Below are 20,307 nucleotides of genomic sequence, written 5' to 3' on the forward strand. Positions count from 1 at the left end.
TGTCATATCACAACACCACCCTTAACTCAGTCTGGGTTTCACCTGATTTCAGTTTTGTGTAGTTTGCAGCCAACTTAGTTTAATTGGCAATGCCTCCTATTACCTCCTCAGCCCTAGTGGAGGCTTTGATACTGGGGACCATTCCATCCTCCTAGAATACCCATCTGGCTATCTAGGTGTTTCTCACCCTTCCTGTTATGGATACACCCGTATCAGACTCTTTTCTCTCTGGTAACAAAGGAGTTCCATCTCTGTAACAAAGCTCCACCTCTATAGTGTCACAATGGGTTTATTTCTAAGCCCTCTGCTCTTTCGGTTTAACCTTTGTCCCCTTGATTACATAGCTATCTTTAATATTAACAATTCTGTACTAAAGATATAAAATATGTACATTTGGCTACCTCTAACTTCTCCTTGCCCACCTTCTCTTCTTGTCTTAAGCAAGTAAAGATGTGCTGCCATCTCATTTTCATTTAGAAAATTTTCCTCAAAATGTGTTTCTCTTGAACAAGTGGAGCATCTTCAACACACTTTTTTATCTTTTGAACTCAGATGCCTTTGCTTCCACATACTGGAACACTGACATAATCTTATCTTTTAACGCTTCTTTTCATACATCCCCAAGGCCTGTAAATCCACTTTTCACTGTCTGCAACTTTTCCCATGTATGCTAATGCCTCATCTTCATTTCTGCTCAAATCCTTAGCCATGCCCTTTTTGCCTTGACTCTTGCGGCTCTTGGCTCTGGTCTCCCTCAAGACCCTCCTCTTCAAACCTCATCATGGTCAGATTGGTACTGTCTGCCCTTTCATGTGCATAAAAACAGGCAGTCAACCTTCCTCCTTCTTAACAAATTCCATCAGCTCTCCATTTTTTTTCAGGATCCAGTTCAAAATTGTTCTCCATGTTCTAAAACTTGCTCCAGCCTATCTCAAACACTGCGTCTCTCTCTTTTCCCATACTACTTCCCTTTGCTCATCTAGTGCTGGCCTCTTCTTGTACCCTCCACATAATCCTATCACTTTTGGTGTGTGAGGGCTTTCTCCTTGGCAGATCTTGACTTGAGGTACTGCTGTATCCCTTCCTGATTTACTCTCCATCTCATTTCAAATTTAAGCTGAAGATCTCTTTTCTACTTTGTCTAAAATAAAGGAGAAAAAAAGAAAGGAGAAAGAAGAGAAGAGAAAATCTTGCACAGATAATAGTTATGGCTCCTCTCCCCTACAACTCTCTAAAGCTTTCTGGGTACACTTTGTTTTAAAGAAGATTATCACAAATGTATTTTGGTTTACTGTTTTTTGTTGTTGTGCTACACCATGTGATCAAATAAGCATAAAAATTACTTATCCAACCTGTGATATAGGTTGCAGAATTTTCCATAATTTGTCATGCATGCCAATGGAATTCCAGGCACTTCCATGTATTGCTACAGTGCAACATCCCTGTTTTATCAAGCTAGCAGTGTCATAACAGAACCTGTAAAATTAACCATAGCCAAATTGAATGCCATATGCCAATAATTTCTGCAAACTTTGCTGCACACTGCAAGGGGGTATGTTTAATGTTGGGAAGCACGCTACATGCCTAATATTGGAAATATCGATAGGATACGAGATCATAACTGTGGCAATGTCTTACAAGCCTTTTGTAGCATTAGGTAAACAACACTGTAATCCTCCTAATTATGTTGCCTTAGGCAGCCATCTCATTATATACTGTTCATGATGTGACTTTTTAAAATGCTGTCAGAGTAATCCATTGTGCAGCAGTCTTTCAGATTAAATGTTAAGACACTGATCTTTTAGCACAAAACACAAATGTGCTTTGGATAATGATATTTCCAGTTAGGAAGATGATTAGTGTACTTTAGGAGGAAAGTTAGTTACTAGGGAGCCTGTTAGGTGTCATTCTCTGAGATCAGAATACGATGCCTTGAAATGACAGAAAATCTAGATCCAGATATACGGGTTGATTACTGGCTGAATGCTGACCATATGTTTCTGCAGTATGAAATGTAAAGTCCCTCCCACAAGAAGATCTGGAGAACGTAATGCATGGTTGTAGGTAGTGTAATTTTAACCATGTTGGTTCGATGATATTAGAGAAACAAGGTGGGAGGTAATATCTTTTATTGGACCAACTTTGTTGGTGAGAAGACAAGCTTTCAAACCACACAAAGGTCTTGCTCAGATTGTTGTAATAAGCCATAAATCCACTGTCTCTGAAACCCACTAACCCCCTCTTTTTGTCCTATGACTGCAGAGGTGTTAACGGGTCACTCTGCCTTGAATGGTCCCTTGCAATATGTGCTAACTACTTACGCTAAACAATCTGTTCCACCTTCCATTTTGCTGTCACATTGGGAGTTCCTTTCCCAGACCTGAAGAAGAGTTCTGTGTGGCTTTTAAACTTGTCACTCTTATCAACAGAAGTTTGTCCAATAAAAAGAGATTACCTGACCCACCTGGTCTCTATAATACATAGTGACAAGAGAGCACATACTACTTGTCTGAAGTTTGGTACTCAACATAGTGCATAGAGAATTTCTAATATTTTGGACTTTTTACTCCAAAAGTTGGGCACAGTGTGGTCCTACATTAGGCACTTTTTATACCATACTTTTTATGGTCTGGTATTAGGCAACACAGAGACAGGGAGGAGTAATTTTCAATTTATGTCAGCTTCAGCAAATCTGGCCTATAAACTTTAGTCTTCACATATCATTTACAATCCTATGATACATAAAGCATCATATATGAAAGCTCAGAAGATACATAAACAGAGATAAATAGCTAAATATGGTATTTGTCAAGAGAATTTTACTGGGCTGAGACAGTGAAAATTGTAAACTGAGAAATCATCATGTACTTAAACTGAAATGCCAGATGTTGTATCTACTTCATTCACTAGCAAGTATCTGCATATTAATATTTGTTTATCCCTACCTTGCTGAAATATATCTCTAAATATACTCTTTGGCAATAAGATCCAATTGTAACCAGAAAAATCACAGCAACACTCATAGAATTAATATATCTCTACCACATGGGGCATCCCTAATCTGTTGGATTGAGGGGGTATTTGTTCTTCACACTCACTGGGCTGTGCAGTGTCCTGTTCTGGCACCAGCTATTGACTGTTTATTAAAATACAATTTCCTCTTGTCTGGCATTTACAGACATATCATAGTAGGGAATGATAGTTATCTGTCCATATTGGCATATTACAGTGGCATAATGTTAAGATTAACTCTACTTTCCAGATAAATGCATAGGTGACATAGAGCATGCATAATGAAAACAATATTGATCACATGTGCAATGCCCATACACTTGCAAAACTGATGTCAGGATTCTGGCTCATATGGCTATAACTCCTGAAAGGCACACAATTTCCTTTTTCAAAGGTTAGAATTAGAAAAAAAATATTTTAATTGAGTTTCTGACCTTGGAAGTACTTACATGTGTATTCTTACTCCCACAAAGGGGAAAATATAAAGTGATTATATCCTGTTAGAAAAAGAGAGCAATATAGGCCTGTGGTTAAGGCATTTGATTGTGACCAAGGATACCTGCATTCACTTTATGGCTCTGCAAGAGTTTCTTTGTGTGACCTGAGGCACTTAATATCTCTGTGTTTCCAGTTTCCTGTCTGTAAATGGAGATAATAGCACTCCCCTAATTCACAAGGGCATTATGGATATAAATAATTAATAAATGAGAGGTGCTCAGATGCTATGTTGATGGGGCATATAAATACCTAAATAAAAAGGGAATAGAAATGATCCCTCTCCCTCCCTTACCCCTACTAATCTTAGTAAAACAAACTTTTAATTTCTCCTAAAATGATCGGGGCCAATGGCTTTGATAGGAGGATCAACATTTTATTTCTTTCCCACCTTTTCATAGAGTATTATCTTTGCATCCAGGAACTGTCTATAACTGGAGGAAGGAAAAAATCCATTGCTTACAGTATATGGTGCGTTTCAAAGCACTGAATAGGCACCTGATCCTGATTGATTCTTAGCACCTGCAACTCCCACTGAACTCAATTGGTGGTGCACCACTGATGACCAGGCCTTAACTTCAACAACCTCAACACACCCACACAGTTCATTATCTTCAGCTTATTGGGAGTTAACCAAGCGTTAATTTAATATGAAAGCAAACATTTGTCTAGCTGAATGTCCACTGAGACAACAGAGTAATAAATTAGATAAGAACAGCTGTGTCACCATCCATTATTTAAACACATAGACTCTACATTTATGTTTACATTTTCCAAATTGCAAAAAGAACACTAGCACAGCTCCTTTGCTGTTGTTGTTGTTGCATCACACTGCAGGATGCTAAAATGAGTTTTGCCTTGACCTAACTCAATATTTAAGGAGTCTATACCAATTTCATGCAGCTGTACAGTAAAAATGTATTTCTATTTGGTAATTAGTACAGTCTGTTTTGTGAGATTTCTGTAGCTATTCTAATCATGACTTAGGTTGTCATTTTATAGCTAGCAGTAAAGTCGGATATATTCCTGTTACTAAATCCAGCCTATGCGTAAGTATAGAAACTCAAGGCAAGGACTGAATGACTTTTCTCTTGCCTCACAACTGACATCTTGCCACAAGATGGCACCAAAGGACTAAAAATCTTAATATTCTTAAAGTTTCCTTGCTAGAGAAATGGAACAAACTTTGATGGGGATTTTACCAGCGAAATCATCAACAGCTCACCTTCCAGTGAGTCAATAGGTTGTTCACATAACCCTCCCTTGCTTTGACAAGCTGCTGAATGCTGAGACCTAATTTTGGTTCATTTAATATTCAGGAAGTTTATTTTCCTTAAGTTTAGGTTTCCTAAAAAATGCAGAAAGGAAGGGGATAGCATTTAGAATTAAATACTTGATTTTCAAGGCACAAGCAAAAACATACAGAAGGGTATGCTGGTCACCAACCAAACGTTGATGGCCCTGAAGTAAATGAATTTCATCCAAGTTAAAAAAAATAGCAACAACAACAGGAAAAGTTTAATCTAAAAACTGCTGAACTGTTTCTTTTTCATTGGTAACTGAATAGTTATAAAATATTTTTCCACATTAACATTTTAAACAGAAATTCAATTGCCATTTCCAATTCATTGAAAGCTTTATGGAAGGTGCATGCTCCAAAAAAGACTCAATGATGAAAAATATTCCTAGTATATTTTTAATTTCATTGTTATGTTAATTTTTTTTCTATTTCCTAGTTTCCACAAAACATCACAATTCACAGAGAATTTTGTTAAATGCAAGAACACAATTCCATGATAAAGTCAGATTGAATTGTGTCCACCTATTTCAAGAGCTGAAAACAAAGTAAAAATTATATGCCATACTTGCTATACTGGTACTTATAATCCTACTACTCTGCACATATTGACACATATCTCTCTTCAAAATAGTGATAAAGTATAGTGTCTACACATAAAAAAGCAAAGATAAGCATTCTCCTTAATATTCTTTAACTAACTGCATTTTTTCTTATAAAAAACAATAACCTGAAGGATGTTTGCATTATGAAACAAGAGATTTTATGTCAGAAATGTTTTATGTTTTATTGGCACTGTTTATGATAGTACAGTATTTAACTGCATTGAAAGATGAAATTTCATCCATGGATCAATTTATTTTACCTACTACATTTGAAGGCACTCACACTTTACCTCAGAGGGCTTAATGCCTCAAAGTAAGTCCACTGAAATCAATTATATGACTCCTACTGACTTCAAATGGGCTTTGGTTCAGGCCTTTATTCATCTGTTTTCCTTAAACTTGCAAACTTTAAATGGCATGGTGACTGTAAAGATGAAAAGAAAACCTATAAGAAAGAAGAGATTTGAAAACTGCTGTTTCTAATATTGTTCTAAATCATGAATCTAATTTATGTAATTTAAGTCCCCAAATGTAACAAATTGTTTTGTTTTGTTTTTTGGGTTTTTTTTTTAAGTTTTGCATTTCAGAAGTAAAATAAGATCTCTGTCTTTCTTAGCCATTCACTCACAGGTATCCAATTTAAGACAGCGCTAGCCTAGTGACCTCTCTGAGTCATAGTATAGACTGCTGAAATATTCTGAAGATTTATATGTACCAAAATTTAAATGGGATTATTTCTATAATGGACTATGCCTCAGTTCATCACTCTTTTTCTAATTCTCATTATTCTGACCTCAACAAGAAGCTGGATGAAATGAGCCACTACTGGGACATATTCATATATACATCTCACGTACTTCACAGAGTGGGTTCAGCTGGCTGACACATTGTTTCTCTCTAGTTTGCTATCTCATTCAATTTATATAATTTCACCACATAGTTATTTCATGACTAAAAATAAAGTATTTCAATAATCAAAAACAATTACAATATCATTCGTGGGCAATACCTCAAAACTCCAAATAAAAGAATGAAATAATTCTGCATATATTATGTGATTTCATCAAATTAATAAGTCAATTAAAACAAGACACTTCCTCATCTCAAACCAGTTGAAGTGGGGGAGCAAATGTGTGTATATAATATAGTACTGTGTCCATAAATGTATTAACATTCCAATGGAAACACACCTACATCCAGAGATGGAGCTAACCCCCTGAAAAGTAGGTCTGGTCCATGATACATTTCAGCCCATTTCAGTGACAAAATGACAGATGAAATCCAATGTTGGTAAGTGCAAAGTAATTTGCATTGGGAAAAATAATCCCAATTATATATACAAAATGATGAGGTCTCAATTAGTTGATACCCCTCAAGAAAGAGATATTGGCATCATGAATACTCCCCTGAAAACATCTGATAAATGTGCAGTGGCAGTCAAAAAACAAAAAGAGTGTTAGCAGCTATGATGAAATGGATAGATGATAATAATAATAAAAATAATCACAATGCCACTATATAAATCCATGGTACGCCCACACATTGAATGCTGCATGCAGTTCTGGTCACTGCATCTCAGAAAAGATATATTAGAATTGGAAAAGGTGCAGAGAAGGGCAACACAAATGATTAGAGCTATGGAACAGCTTCAATGTGAACAGAGATTAAAAAGATAGGGACCATTCATCTCAGAAAAGAGACATATGAGGGAGAATATGATAGAGGTCTATAAAGTCATGAACAGTATGGAGAAAGTGCATAGTGAAGTGTTATTTACCCCTTCACATAACACAAGAACTAGGGGTCAAACAATGAAATTAATAGGCAGCAGGTTTAACACAACCAAAAGAAAGTACTTTTTTCACACAACGCACAATCAACTTGTGAAACTCATTGCCATGGGATGTGGTGAAGGCCAAAGGTATTAATGGGTTCAGAAAAGAAGTAGATAATTTTATGGAAGATAAGTCCATCAATGGCTATTAGTCAAGATGATCAGGGATGGAACTCCATGCTCTTAGTGCCCACAAACCTTCAACTGATAGAAGCTGGGACTGGATGACAGGGGATGGATCGCTATAAATTGTTCCCTCTGAAGCATCGACACTGGCCACTGTCAGAAGACAGGATACTGGGCTAGATAGACCATTGGTCTGACAAAGGGTGGCTGTTCTTTTGTTCTTAATCATGAGAATAGTTCAATTCAATAAAATGCTTTAGAGCATGAAGTCAAAAAAACATCAGATTGCTTAACATGTCAGAGACAGGACAAGAAAGGAGAAAGGTTTTCCCAATGGCAATCAAGACTTCAGCCTCAACAGCAAGGTGAAGATGAGTGCCAATCTCTTGGTCAGTGACAGGAACCCACCTCAGGATTTCAATGGCAGGAACACCCATCCCCCACACAAAATAATCATTTTCTAATAATGTAAACATAGTGATGTAACCCATGTCAGTATCCTGCTTTTGCTGGAGACAGATATGAGGATTGTTTCAGCCCAAAGGCTGTAGTAACTCCCCTAGAAGGAAAAAGAGATATGGGTTAGGAATATAAAGTTGATATTTTTTTCTTTTGGTGGGGAGTGGGAATCAGTAGAAGGTTCACTCTTTACATAGCTCTTTAATTTTTCACATACAATCAGTGCAATTCATTACTTCCCTCCCTGATGCACAGGGCCAACTGCTTATGGATATGGCTGCAAAATTCAAGTAGTTAATCCACGTGAAACCTACTATGATACTGTTGCATATATTGTAGTTACAAGGACGACATAGGCAAATACCAAAAATTAAATGGTTCATGAAATCATTATGTATCTTGAATATTATTACTGATATTTATGTATTTGAGATACTTTTCAGAACATTTATTTAAAATAGAATAGAATATTTTAAATAAACTAAATCGATGGCTGAAAGGAAAGTGTCTTCTGTTTCATGAATTAAGAATTAAATTGATGTAATGAGAAGTGTTACATACAATGTACTGAGTGTTGATGTGTCTTATGAGTCACAGGGCCAAATTCTGCCTTCACGTACTCCCCATGCCGCCACATTTATTTTAGACCAGAGTACAACAGGATTTTCAATAAAATGAATGCCTGATGGTGATATAGGAATATGATGCTATGGTCTCTCACATTCTGTGGTACTGACTCTAGATTCTACAATGCTGAGAATGATAAACATTGTTCACTAGATGTGATTATAATTCACCACTGTAGTCACAAATGGTAATTAGGCCCCAGTCCTGTCATGAAAATTCTGAGGATAGGCTAGTGGGTGCATGTGATTCTCTTTGCAGGAATGAGGCTTTAATGATGCATAAATCAAAATTGCCCCCCCCCCCCCTTAAAAAAAAACAAAAACAAACAAACCTTAAAGTAGTGCTAACTTGTGCAAAAGACTGAATAATTAAACAATTGGAAATAAATAGTACAGTACCAAAATAAAGGGTATTTACATATTTCATTACAATATTACATGTGAAAGGATAGATTAAATATTTGCATTTTCTGACAGTTTTAATAATTAATGTGATTGTTATTGACATTCTTTTGACTTTTGTAATCTCTCCTTGTTTCCTATGTCTTGTGCATGTCCTAGTTTGTGCTTTTCAGTTACTACCTTTAAAGTTGATGGACTGTTCTAGTGCAGATTTAGGACATTTTCATATACTAAAGTGATTAATAATTATTTCCAGTAATTTGGGGATATTTATTTATTAAACGCCATTTTAAAAGGATTCCTTTTAAGGGTTAATTCCTTCTCATTTAACTCACTCCTGTAGGTTTCAGTTCAGCAAAAGTACTTAAGCATGTGCCTAAGTGGCACTGAAAGTAATGGGGTTTAAGTAATTTACTTAATAAATTAATAAAAAAATAGACTGCCAAATCAGGGCTGTAATTCTTTTGAGGTACAATGGGGACTTCTTACATGAGTAAAGTGAATAGGATTCACAAAAGTATAAAGATGGGTCCAAATTGTAAAATGCAGATCCAAACTCTTCCAGATACAGGACCTTGCTTTAGGTTCATTGCCAAAATTGTGGTTACTTGTAAATATATATATAATAGATTTTAGAAACATAGGACTGGAAGGGACTTTTAGGTTATCAAGTACAGTTTCCAGCCACTGCTGGCGATCCAATCATATAATCCTATTCCTGAATTTACCAAATTCCATTTGAAGACTAGTTAGGTTTTTTGCCCTTATTACCCTCATTGGAAGGCTGTTGCAGAATCTCATACCTTTGATACTTAAAAACCTTCAAAAAAAACCTTAATGACTGCAGACAACCATCCTTGATTTAATGTTTAAATGAATCAATAGCAACCTCAATCTTAATCTAAATGTGAGGATTAAAAATGGAAAGGGGAGGGAGAGGATAGAGAGCAAGAGCATGTACAGCTGCATGCCCTAAATGCACTGTTGCAGGACTGGGCCAGCTGTCATAAAGTAATTTCTCAGCATAATATGGGCCAGCTGCTGTATGTTACTCATTCAAAATACCTTTTGAAGATAGTAGGAGTTTTGACTGTGTGAGGAAACCAGGAATAGTCTCTAAAAGGGGCAGGTGCTCTGGGAAGCTGCAGTGACTGTATTACGAAGCAGCACCTCCCCCTGGGACATGTAGGAGTGAGACAACAAATTGGCTGGAAAAGCCCTCTTTCTATTAGAAAATTATTTGTTGCACACAGCTTTTATGAGCTCAAAGTAAAACCTTAGAAGATTTGGGAAGTTGTTCTGGTCAGGCCCCAAAATTCCCTCTCCTGCCCCTTCGGGCCTAAAATGGCTTTTGAGACGGTGGGGTATTGGCCCTGAACTGGACCATGGCTCACATTTCACCAGTGGATGCGCCTAGTAAAAGTTGCACATTTCATCTGTAGTTTGCATGATTAACATGAGTTGTCTTGTTATTATTTTTTAGGTGACGATGTGCAGTTTTTCAAAAATATGTATACTTCTGATATGACAAATTTCACCTTTATTTTATGTTTCTTCTCTTAGTGGAACAAACATAACTATTAGACTTACTCCAATCTTCCTAACTCTGGTTTGGACACCATTCCACAAACTTTCCCAATGATCCAATTCATGCAAAAATTGCAAGTTGTACATGCATACAGCAGTTAGTGCACATCTAAAATTCTTTTTTTGCAGAACCACTAATTCCCAACACCATGATTTATTGCAGATTTGTAGACCTGAGAATTTTCAGGATACCTGTGTTAAAATGGTGCCAAATCATTACTGAGTCTGATCACAAAGAGAATTCTGGAGAATGTGTCAGCAATTCTGGGGAAAGCCTCATAAGTCTAAGCCAACTTCTCACAAACTGTGCAGAATTCTAGAAAGTGCATGAATTGTTTGTAGGCCTCTATCTTTGAACAGTACAAATCTCAGTATGACGAAAAAAGAAATCAGCTTACAAATAAATTTACACTGGGAGATTCTTACAGGAGACCAAACTTTGAAAGAGAAATGAAATTCAACTTGGAAAACAATGAAAACAAACACATTTCAGGGAAATAATCAGAAATATTGATATTTAATGGGAGGGAGAAACTTGGGAAGCTGTAATGTGGCAGTAAAAATGGCCAATGGCATTTTGCTCCTCATGCAAATGCATCCTGTCACAAAGCAGGGAAGTTAGAGTTCCCTCTCTAGAAGACTGATCCAAAGCCCAGTGAAGTCAGTGGGAGACTTCAATGGGAATTGAATTAGAGTCTTAGCCCACCAAACTTCAGAACAATCTTGCCCTGACAGTGAGATTGAAAAGTATTGGATGATCTAACAAACCTTTTCCACTTGAAATTTCTATGGGCCATGAAAATAATCCTAAATCATTTGCTACTAATTGGGGCTGTTTACCTACACAGCGTAGGTCTGTGTTCAGACATAACACACTGTGGAGCTGATTTTCAATCAAATCCCTGGTCTACACTAGGAGTTTAGGTCAAATTTAGCAGCATTAGATCGATTTAACCCTGCACCCTCCACACGACGAAGCCATTTTTGTCAACTTAAAGGGCTCTTAAAATCGATTTCTGTACTCCTCCCCGACGAGGGGATTAGCACTGAAATCGACTCTGCTGGGTCAAATTTGGGGTCGTATGGATGCAATTTGATGGTATTGGCCTCTCGGAGCTATCCCAGAGTGCTCCGTTGTGACCGCTCTGGACAGCACTCTCAGCTCAGATGCACTGGCCAGGTAGACAGGAAAAGCCCCGCGAACTTTTGGATTTCATTTCCTGTTTGGCCACCATGGTGAGCTGATCAGCACAGGTGACCAGGCAGAGGGATAGCTCTGGGGGGAGGGATAGCTCAGTGGTTTGAGCTTTGGCCTGTTAAACCCAGGGTTGAGAGATCAATCCTTGAGGGGGCCACTTAGGGATCTGGGGCAAAATCAGTACTTGGTCCTGCTAGTGAAGGCAGGCTGCTGGACTTGATGACCTTTCAAGGTCCCTTCCCGTTCTAGGAGATACGATATCTCCATTATTAAAGAGCTCATCAGCACAGGTGACTAAGGAGTCCCAGAATCGCAAAAGAGCTCCAGCATGGACCAAACGGGAAGTACTGGATCTGATCGCTGTATGGGGAGATGAATCCGTGCTATCAGAACTCTGTTCTAAAAGACTAAATGATTAAGCGCAACCAGACACCAGGGCAGTTAGAAGAGCACAGCAGGGCATGCTGCATATCAGAGACGCTTTAAAAACCAGTTTCATGACTGGCCAGGCTATGGTGTGAGAGTTCTGTTTGTTTCTCCTTGATGAAAACCTGGCCCCTTGGTTCACTCTTCTTCCCTGTAAGCCAACCGCCCTCCCCTCCCCCCTTTGATCTCCGCTTGCAGAGGCAATAAAGTCATTGTTTCAAATTCATGCATTCTTTATTAATTCATCACACAAATGGGGGGATAACTGCCAAGGTAGCCCGGGAGGGGTGAGGAAGGAGGGTAGCACAAGGGTGGGGTAGTTGTAGGGGCACCCCCTAGAATGGCATGCAGCTCATCAGAGAAGCGGGATGTGTGGGGCTCTGATCCGGAGCGGCCATTTGCCTCTCTGGTTCTTTGGTAGGGTTGCCTGATATTCCAGGCAGGACTGAATCTCCATTAGATGAAACTTAAAGAAGGGAATGACCTGGAGTCACTCCCATTTATGTCCAGGCGCCCCCGACCGACTTCACCGAGGCCAGCCAGGAGCACCCATGTCTGCCCAGGCGCCCACGGCTGACCTCACCGAGGCCAGCCAGGAGGAACCAGGAGACAGCAGCAGATGGTACAATAACCGTCTTTGCTAACTTGCAAAGGCAAGGAGCTGCTGCTGTGTAGCACTGCAGTACCGCATCTGCTAGCAGCACCCAGGAGACGTATGGTGACAGTGAGCTGAGCAAGCTCCGTGCTTGCCATGGTATGTCATCTGCACGGGTAACCCAGGAAAAAAGGCAAGAAACGATTTTTTGCCATTGCTTTCACGGGGGGGGCAGGGGGGGGGGTGCCTGACGACATGTACCCAGAACCACCCGCGACAATGTTTTTGCCCCATCAGGCATTGCGAGCTCAACCCAGAATTCCAATGGGCAGTGGAGACTGCGGTAACAGTGGGATAGCTACCCACAGTGCAACGCTCCGAAAGTTGACGCTAGCCTCGGTACTGTGGACGCACTCCGCCGACTTAATGGTCTTAAGTGGGGACACACACAGTCGACTGTATCAAATCAATTTCTAAAAAATTGACTCATATTAAATCGATCTAATTTGATAGTGTAGACATACCCAAAGTCAATAGGGCCTGTAGGTGCTCAGCATTTCTCAAAATCATTATCTGTAAGTTCTCAGTGCAATGACACAAGACCACTCATATCAGTATGAACAGTCTTAATTGTGATACTTTAAAACAATTTAAAAACCATTTGCTATATTTAACTTGCAAGACATTACTATTGCTATGTCCTCTATTTCACTGCATCTTGTATAAAAACTTCAGATGTTCTTGTCAAAGGTAAAGCTTACAAAGTGGTGCTTTGGTTGCAGTAGGAATATTTTCAATAATAGATATTATTTTAAGTTGCCAACAAAAGCTATTCTAATATTTTGTCTGAAGATTGTGATGCCATTAAAGTTAACAGAAAATTTGCACCCTTAGTGATATACTGCAGCTGGTTGCGAGGCTAGATAGATCTGTGCTAATGGGCTCAAGCCAATGCACTAAAATTAGGACTGTGGATGTTGTGACTTGGGCTGTGAGATGAGGGGGTCAGGTGGGTTTGAGAACCTGAACTGCAGCCCAAGCTGCAATGTTCACACTGCTATTGCTTGTGAACCAGCTCAAGCTCTGTTAGCATACATCTGTCTACCTGGGCTGGGAGGCTCGCTCCAAGCTGCAGTAGAGATGTACCCTATGGACCCACCTTGCAGGGTCCTAGAGCCCAGGCTACAGCCCGAGCCTGAATGTCTACACTGCAATTAAACAGCCCTTTAGCATGAGCCCAAGAGCAGGTCAGCCCTGGATGTCTAACAGCAGTATACACGTACCCAATGGTACTAATTCCAGAAAGTATATAATTTACTTGCCTGAGTCTGCCTTTTCCATTAATTTAATACTTTGAGAGACATGGACAGCAAATTGATAAAGATGCTGTTTTTTGATGAAGCTGATGGGCCCTTGAGTCTTTTAATATTGATTATTCATTAGCAAAATAAATATATCTGGAAATGATTTCCTATACTGCTCAATGGTTATGACCAATAATTGCCTCATTAGAAACCTTATAACCCTCTCCCCACCTTGAATATTTTCAGCCTCTCTTTTTTCACAACACTGTCTGTTGACTAACAATTCATTTTTCCCTGTCCACTTTGCCATATACATTTTCAATAAAGGGATTGTTACCCCTTGTAGTTGTTTTATCTCCAAAGCTATGCCATCACTTTATACACATGGCTCCTTTGCTTTTGCTGGAAGTGAAGGCTAGTCCTAGATGTATCATAGCTTTAAAGGTGGACATGTGTTTCTTGCAGCAACCAATGAAGGAATGCACATTACTCATATGATGCATTTTCTTAGACACAAGCACATTATTTGTTTTATTTATGTTCAGCATTAGGATTATGTCAACATTCTTCAAATGTTCAGGTCATTCTGTTAAATAAACCTATTACATATACATTACTAATGCTCACCCTGACACATGAGGGTATGATAATTAATTTCTACATATTTTACATTGCTAATTTGAAAAAAAAATTCCATGATATTATGTTGTATTTCAAGCTCTTTGTTCATAAGTGCAGTGAATTGCATTGATATCTACCCCTTCTTACTCCTTAAAACCCAGGGTGCTATAACATCTGCAGAGCTCACAAGGATTGCATTCATTTTAATTGCATGATTTTATCATGCTAAATGAAGGTATGTCATGTTTTTATGCAGTAATGCAAAGCACTGAGACTGGATTTATTGCATTAGCCTATCTGTAATGTGGCAGATGATGGAATACCAGTGATAAAATCATAAGATTTACAAAAAACATAATTACATATAGGGTAATATAAAATTGCACATGGAAAAATATTTCAGACAAAGATTTCTGCTGTTGTCAAAAAACGCAGAAGCAAACTTCTTTGGCTTTTGAACACCAGCAGAACTCTGCAAATGTCTGGGTATTTCATTTCCTACTAGATTTTCTTTCTGAACTCTTACCTTTTAAAAAAGCAAAAAAAATATATGAGTTTGTATCCTTTATTTGTAAATTAAATATGATTTAAAGTTGGTTTTGACTTATGTGTAAGAGTTGCCATAATAAAAGAGTAACAAAGAGAAAAGTATTGTGTGATTAAATGAATTAAATAATATTGTCTCTACACTCTCACATAATTAAAACAGACACCTGCCATGTTACCTTAGATTATATCTAGTTAAACTTCCTAAAATTCTGTATTCCCTGAGTGCAGGCCGTTGGTACCAAGCTAGCATTACATACTGGCAGCAAGAAGACACAGGTTTGAGTTCAGAAGCAGATCCCAAATTATATGGCCTATTGATAGTGCAACCTAGAGAATGTTTCAGAGATACTTCTAATGCTGTTTATGCCTCCTGCAGCACATACTTCCTTCTTATCAACAGAATGACACAGTCAACTATTTCATGCTAGTTTCTGGAGGCAAAACACAGGGAAGAAGTGGATATCTAATGTGAATTAAGAGATAAAGAAAATATAGTATCCTATTTATTGTAATGTAATCCCTTTAGAACATATAAAGTTTCTTCCCTCCTTCCACATGGAGTAACCAGCTTTGATGTTAAATAGTCAAGAAGGCTAAAGAAATACACAAAAATATTGGCTAGCATATTTCTGGCAGACCAGCCACATACTAAAAGATAGACTGGTAAACTAATAAAGATGATTCATGAGATCAGTGGCCCTCTGGTTTGGATCCTATTCTAGTTCCCCCCAACTCCACACAAAAGCAAAGGCAGTGCTTGTGTCTCCTTTACTTTCTGCTGTGTTAGTGTGGCCCAGTGGATGAAGCATGCTCAACTCCCAAGAGACAAGGATTACTTTTTGTTGCTCTACCCTGACTGCTGTAACCAACACAGTAGCAGAATGGGTTTCAATCTCCAGCCCACCCACTAACTGCAAGGAAGTCATCATTCAAAGGACTTGAAAGTGAGGAGGGTGTAAATCTACATGGACAGAAACAAAAATACACACACACACTCCCCAGAGGGATTTTTCTGGGACAACACAAAGAGATCAAGAGCATACCTATTCCAAGAGGGGAAATTAAACAGAAAGCAAAAAGTTTTATCAAAAATCTGGAAAATGTTGGGGTGGGGGGGGTTGTACATGAAATCTCATATATCAAATTATCTTTATAGGTGGAAGTATTAAAGGGGAGTTAATTAATCTTATTAAAGGCAGCACAGTAAGTCAGAGGGTGAACCACTAATATAATCCATATTGATGAATATGGTGCAGGGAGTGTGCAGGGTGACTCACATTTTTCTTAAGGGACCTTTTATACACAATCTAAAAAGGGTTTGCTGTACTACATTTGGAGTCTCTCTTTTCTATTTTAATAACTATAGACAATCATACACAATCAGTGAAGATTAAAAATGCTTAATCAATTTTACCATTGCTTAAATATCCATGATATTAACAATGAAGTCATCTTTCATGTTTTTTTACTTTGGGGTACCCAAACAATCTGTTTGAGAGTAATTAAAAATAAACCAAGGCTCCTTCACTCTCTCTTATTTTAGATATTCAGCCTGTATTAAGAATGATATGTTAAATACATCTCTGCATCTATTCTGTTACATACAGTAATTCATAAAAGAGAGCAATTCATATATTGCTCAGTGCAGCCACAGTGATAAGACGTTCCCAAAATGTCCTCAAGTCCTTCTTTACTACTATACCTACTTACTTGCCTTTCTATCTTTCCTTCCATTTCTGTCTATCATCCTAAATTATGAAGCTAACTGACAATGCCAACACATCATTATATGTCTGAACACCGACGTATTATGAAGTTTAATTAGGAAGCCTGAGACCTTGCAACACTTCAGCTAATAATGAATCAATTAAAAATTAATATTTAATATTAAGTTAGAAACTCCACCTCTTTTTTGCTGCCAATCCAGCAATACTTCACTCTTACCCTTACCCTATGCACTAATGCTGCAACCTAGTGGCATGATAAGGTATGAAATAGGAAAATTCTTAGAGGATAACATATCACCCAGTTGTAAATCTGATTAACAGACACAGAAAATAAGTCATTTGCATGGAGATCACCCAGCTCACACACTGTTTCAATCATTTGTTTCCTTGGGAAATCATGTTGAGATGAGGAAATGACTTTGAGAACCCAAGTTGGGCATCATTTTCAAATTAACCTTTCTGTCTTTTACATTGAGTTATTTAACAAGAATGATGGGAAAATATGTAACTGTTTCAACATAAGCTGTTTTGTACTGTCATTTTCTAAGTGTTTTAATAGGAATATATAGCTTTGACTGACAGTATGTAACCAGTTACATTTTTTTTAAACTAAGCTCATATTTGGATCACAACTATAACCACAATATTAGATTCTACTAAAACTGCATGGTATTATTTCATCACTTTGCATTTTCATAAGGGAGCCTTAGTCCATGGAGAACATTCATATATATATAAAATTTTACTATAGATGTACACATCAACTCCAAAGCAAAATCCACAATACTGCTCACCAATGCTGTAAACAACTGTATCTATATACTGACATATAAATATCTATACCTACAGATATATGCCCTTGATGTTTTCCTTTGCCACTTAAAGTTACAAAATCAGACATAGTATTGCAAATATAAAAGAGGGGCGAAGGAAGCAGTAAGATCTGTTTACCTATTCCATCCAAAGCTACAAAATCAAATATAGCATTACAAAAATAAAACTGGCATAAAGTGTATGCTATGATCTATTTTACCATTAACATTCTATCACAGAAAATTAAGTTCAAACATACAAACTTGCCCTGACACTCAAAACCACAGAAAACATTGATTTAAGGAGGGAATAAACTATTATATAAACCTGCTGCACAAATGAGCTTGTCAGCTACATTGGATTTTACCAGAATAGGTCTGAATTTGAGGATTTCCCAAGGCACATACACGATTACCATCTTATGATCCAAGAAGTATTTATCTCCCTGTGCAAGCTACATTGACTCTATATAGAGCTACTTTTTCTGCTCTGGAAAAAATAACTTATCTTTCCAACTTCCCTCTTCCCACCCATATCCTACACTTAATTCTCTCATCACTTTCTTTAAAGCAACTAACATTATATTCAATAATATGTGATTAGCATAAACGTTGCTGTCACCTGAAATTCTCAAGAACATTGCATGAAAGTGAAAATATTCCTGGCAAATGGTATATTTAACAAGGGACTTTGAGACTCAGAAATATTTTCCAAGTAAAAAATCTGGCAATAGTAACACATAAATATAAAGCCTATGGTCACCATAAAAAACAGGCAGAACATTCTTTACAGAGCTGCTTCTCCTCTGTCTGTCTGTCTGTCTGTCTGTCTCTCTCTCTCTCTCACACACACACACACACAGACACGACAAAATAGCGTATCTCAAAACACCTTACAAGTAATGGATGTGCAGTTTTGGATAACAGAAAGGCTTTTACTAGAATGAAAGATGAAGATTATAGGAAATAGCTCCATTTGTGTGGAAACAACAAAGATAATAGATCCGTTTTAAAATGCTGGTTGCTGTTTGTCACTGATTGCACGTGCAGATTCATTCTCTTATTCTAAAGGGCTGCTAGGTTTTTCTGATTGCAACTAGTATGTACAGTATTAGTCTACTGCAAATATCTCGTGCAGCTTACAATGCCATCAACAGTTACTTCTTGGGAATATGGATTTGGACTTGCAATGTGCTGCATGAATTTAACACATAAAATATGGATTTCATTGCAGCAGTGACAATAAAGGGTCACAACACCTGCTGACTACACATATTTTCTTTCTTCTCTTTCCCTTTTTTCTTTGATTTTTACCTTCTTACCACAATGTGAAATGCTTGTATAAGAAAAGTGTGTGCACTTTTCCCTTTGTATGAGCGTATGTGTACAGACACACACACACACACACACACACAAAGTATTGCCTGTATCTACCTTGCAATCAGTCTCAACACAGAGACTTGCTTCCTGAAGAAGTATTTGCTTTAAGCGTTAGGATTTAATTCAATGAAAAGTCAAGTACAATAGTGTAATATCAGAGAAAGCTGTAACAGACTTACAATCAGGATGCAGTCAGTGTGGACATGTATGTGTATGTTGCACGCTATGCTCATGATAATTATAATGTGAAACACTATGCTTTTGAAGTCCAAATAGTATTTCTTCCCCTCCACCCCCTCCGCTCCACTGACTTTGCAGTAATTGAATACAAATTAAAACTGTGCTGCTTAGAACCTAGCCTGGTTATTGGGAGAAGAAGAAAAAATGCTTTGCAAAATGCAGTTCAATCCTGAATATGTATAAAGGCAGTTCACTTTGAGTACAGTATACACACAAATTATCTCCTTTTCATTTATGTGTGATATTTATCAAAGTGCCTTTGTAATGTATAAAAGTTGTATATAATAGAATAATTCTATGGATTACATTAAATACAGTGCTTCTGATAGTTCAAGAAAATAAAACCACCGAAGGAAATACAATTATGAAAGGCTCCTACCTTTTATTCTGCTTCTGAGTAAGTGTGGTAGTGTCCAACCCAAGCAACGCTGGAGAATTTGCTACTATCTTTCTTTTTTTGGTTGTTTTCTACTGTTATTTTCTAAGACTGATCCTACTTGAATCTAACTCAGCTTCTTCTCACAGCATCACTTAACTCTGGACAGCAGGGAACCAATACTTAGGGGGGAGCTCTCTCACTGACTGGCTTTCATTCAAAGCTCCTGATTAAGAAAATAATAATAAAAAAAAATCACTCCCTCACAGAGAGAGAGAGAGAGAGGTTCTGCTGATTGAACCACAGCACTTGCCATGGGAAGGTTAGAGACTGGGAAAGCACAGGCTTTCCCAAGCACACAGTGATTTGCAAGTGAATGCAGTGGGAGGTACAGAGAAAGGAAAGCTTTTTTGCTGAAGCTTCCCCCTCCCCCTCTTGATAGAAGGCTCTCTGTGTCTGAAGTCCAAGGTAATCAGCCTAATCTACTCTTTTTGCAGTGATAAACAGTAAACACATGACCACTTCTTGTAAACATTATTTCTTAATTAGATATATTTACTTTTCCTTTATCGTCAGTAATCCTGCAGTATTCACCATGACAAGCCACTGAATAGTAACTAAATACATAAACAAGAT

The 20,307-nt window shown here is 37.8% G+C and overlaps 1 protein-coding gene across 3 annotated transcripts in view; it reads right to left on the reverse strand.

The window, feature by feature from the left end:
* Positions 1-20,054, reverse strand: part of CDH10 (cadherin 10) — a 155,055-nt gene extending 135,001 nt beyond the window's left edge. The window contains exon 1 of one of the 3 annotated variants that reach the window (XM_005291559.5): positions 19,675-20,054. The gene's annotated coding sequence lies outside the window, so the exon portion shown is untranslated. The remainder of the gene's footprint in view (positions 1-19,674) is intronic. The other 2 variants (XM_005291561.5, XM_042859893.2) reach the window with 2 other exon arrangements.
* Between the last annotated feature and the right edge of the window lie 253 nt (positions 20,055-20,307).

This window comes from Chrysemys picta, chromosome 2 (assembly GCF_011386835.1).
Source record: "Chrysemys picta bellii isolate R12L10 chromosome 2, ASM1138683v2, whole genome shotgun sequence".
Classification (NCBI taxonomy): Eukaryota; Metazoa; Chordata; order Testudines; family Emydidae; genus Chrysemys; species Chrysemys picta.